Raw genomic sequence first — 3238 nt, 5'->3', positions numbered from 1 at the left:
TGTAGCTGGCATCTGAAGATGCCAGCCACAGATGCTGGCGAAATGTCAGGAAGAAACTCTGCTAGAACATGGCCACATAGCCCAAAAAACCCACAAAAAACCATGGATGCCGGCCATGAAAGCCTTTGACTTCACCAGGAGGTCTGTCAACCAAATCCTTTCATTCTACACTTTCTGAGTGATCATTAAACCATGTTTGTTTTCTGTAACCAGTTAACATCAGGATATATATCTGCTTTTAGTGGTCTAGTGGTTTTGATGTCTTTCTTAAGTTTACTTTTAAGTTTATGTTTATTACTGTTTTGTCATCTTCCTCTTTTTGTCTGCTGGCTTCAATACACAATAGAAAGGTGACTCCAGTACAGTCCCTGTGTATGCCTCACCAAAAAAGAAAAAAAGGGGGAGGGGGAGATCCATAAAACCAGGGGAAATCAAAATTGCCTTTACTTATTTGTGTGTATAGATATAAAACTGGAAAGAACTGTTTTAATTTTAACAGAAACACATTAATGGTCCAACATGGTGTAGTGGTTTGAGCACTGGATAATGACTCTAGAGAGTAGGGTTCAAAACCTCACTCAGCCATGAAAACCTACTGGGTGACCATGGGCAAGTCACACATTCTCAGCCTCAGAGGATGGCAATGGCAAACCCCCTCTGATGAAACCTGCCAAGAAAACCCTCTGATGAGGTTCACCTTGGGGTTGCCATAAGTTGAAAATGACCTGAAGGCACACAACACACACATACAAGTGTATAACGATACCAGATCCCACTTGGTCTTGGAAGATACATACTTGGATGGAAGACTGCCAACAAATAGCAGGTGCTTTAGGCTGTCTTTCAGAGGAAGGAACTGGCAAAACCATCTCTCGGTATTTCTTGCCTAAGAAAACCCTATAAAATTCACAGGAATGCCATAAATCGACAAGTGACTTGAAGGCACACATGAATACATGCATGTTATATATTAGGTCTATATATATATATATGTAGAGGTTGGGAAAACATTGTTTACAAGTAACATGGATACTTATTACCAGTTGCTTGGATTGCTGCCACATTGCAGAAATAAAGCAGTTTGACACCACTTTAACTTCCATGGCTCAATGCTATGGACCTCTGGGATTTGTAGTTTTGTGTGATATTTAGCCTTCTGTGTCAGAGCACTCTTGTGCCCCACCAAACTACAGATCTCTTAATTCCATAACACTGAGCCATGGAAGTTAAAGAAGTATCAAACTGCTTTATATCTGCAGTGTGGCAGCAACCTTTGTGGTGGTAATTCTAAAGGCAGTTTGACAAGAACAATCAAAATTTTATGTCCTTTTCTTATCAATCTTAAACTTTTTTTTAAAGGTAACAAAACAGTAAGGAATGTCATAAAGAGTCACTAGATGGCTTTTATGAGATAATGGTCATGGAAAAAACACCTTTTAGGGGTTTTGTAACAAGTTACACAATGAATTGGGTTTTTTTTATAAAGATGATGGTGATTGATGATGTAACTTTTCCAGATCTCTGTTTACCTGATTAAACATTGATTCAATGCCATTTCTGAACCTTTTAAAGCCATTTTCAAAACTTGAAGCACTGCTTGGGAATGTGTATGACTTTATGATTGCTACACGGACCAGTAAATCTGCATCCCACACAACTGTCTAGGGAAAAAGGAGGAGGTAGTTTTATAACTGTAGCAAAGAGCCAGCCATCAGGTGGTTATTAGAAGAATAGGTTGATTTTGAGCTTGGGTGTATCAACACTGCAGAATTAAAACCGTTCGACAGCACTTTAACTGCCATGACTCTATGATACAGAATCCGGCAATTTGTGGTTTGGTGATGCAGCAGAGCTCTTGGCATACCAGGCTGAATACCTCACCAAACTACATATCACAAGATTCTGTAGGATAGGTGGCAGCAAAAGTGGTGTCAGACTGCTTTAGTTCTGCAGTGTGGCTACACACCTTGATTCCTTTGTTGAAGGCTGCAATTTTGTAGACGAAAAGGTGAGTGAGTATTTATAATAGGCTCAGCAGTCTCAAATTATGTACAGCTGTACACTCCCTGAAGTTGAAAGCCTCAGTGCACTTAGTTGGAAATAAATCCCTCTGAACAAAATGAAATTTAATTTCATGTAAATATGCACAGGATCCAGCTGCCTATGCAAACTCAGGTGGAATTTAGCAACCAAACCAAACCAAATTTGATGCAACTTGCATCTCAGAGAAATATAGTGAATCAGTCAATCTGCTGATTATATCAAATGGACATATGCCTCTGAGTCAGACTGCCTCCACCTAGATCCCTCCAGATATTTTAGACTATAATTTCTATCAGCCAACATTGCATGGGCAATGACCAAGAGTACAGATGGCCATCCAACCTCTATTTAAATATCAAAGAAGGAGACTCCACCACTCTCCAAGGCAGTGTATTCCAGTGTCCAAAAGCTCTTACTGACAAGAAGCTCTTGCTAATGTTGAGGTGGAATCTCTTTTCCTGTAGTTTGAATCCACTGCTCCATGTCCTAATCTCTGAAGCAGCCGAAAACAGGCTTGCTCCCTCCTCAATATGACATCCCTTCAAATATTTAAACATCACAATCATGTCCCCTCTTAACCTTTTTTTTTCATCAGGTGAAACATACACAGCTCCCTAAGTCTCATAGGGCATGGTTTCCAGACCTTTCACCATTTTGGTTTTCCTACTCTGGACACACATCAACCTGTTAACATCCTTCTTGAATTGTGGTGCCCAGAACTGGACACCATATAACAGGTGAGGTATGAACAAAGCAGAATAGAGTGGCACTATTACTTCCCTCGATCCAGACACTACACTCCTACTGATGCAGTCTAGAATTGCATTGGCTTTTTTACCTGCTGCATCACACTGCTGACTCATGTTCAGCTACTATGACTCCAAGATCTACTTTGCATGTACAACATATTTCACTGTTGTTCTGAAATTAGTGACAGATGAAAAGTTAATGCCTATCTCCCCTTCGCACCCATATGCTGAGGAAAGCTGCATGTCTGCCACGAAAGAATTTGTCAGCCCAGTAATCGAGGAAGTTTCAGAACAGTGCATACCAAAATGATAATGTAGTTGCCTGAATATGTGACAAACTCTGTGCAAATTCTCCCAACTCATATGCACAACACAACACGTCCAGCACCACTGTATCAAGATTAAACTTGAGTTGAATGAATAGAACATTTTATTAGTCCCCAATC

Source organism: Sceloporus undulatus, chromosome 2 (genome assembly GCF_019175285.1).
Source record: "Sceloporus undulatus isolate JIND9_A2432 ecotype Alabama chromosome 2, SceUnd_v1.1, whole genome shotgun sequence".
NCBI lineage: Eukaryota > Metazoa > Chordata > Lepidosauria > Squamata > Phrynosomatidae > Sceloporus > Sceloporus undulatus.
The sequence above is the reverse complement of the archived record's forward strand: the minus strand, read 5'-3'. Positions refer to the sequence as shown.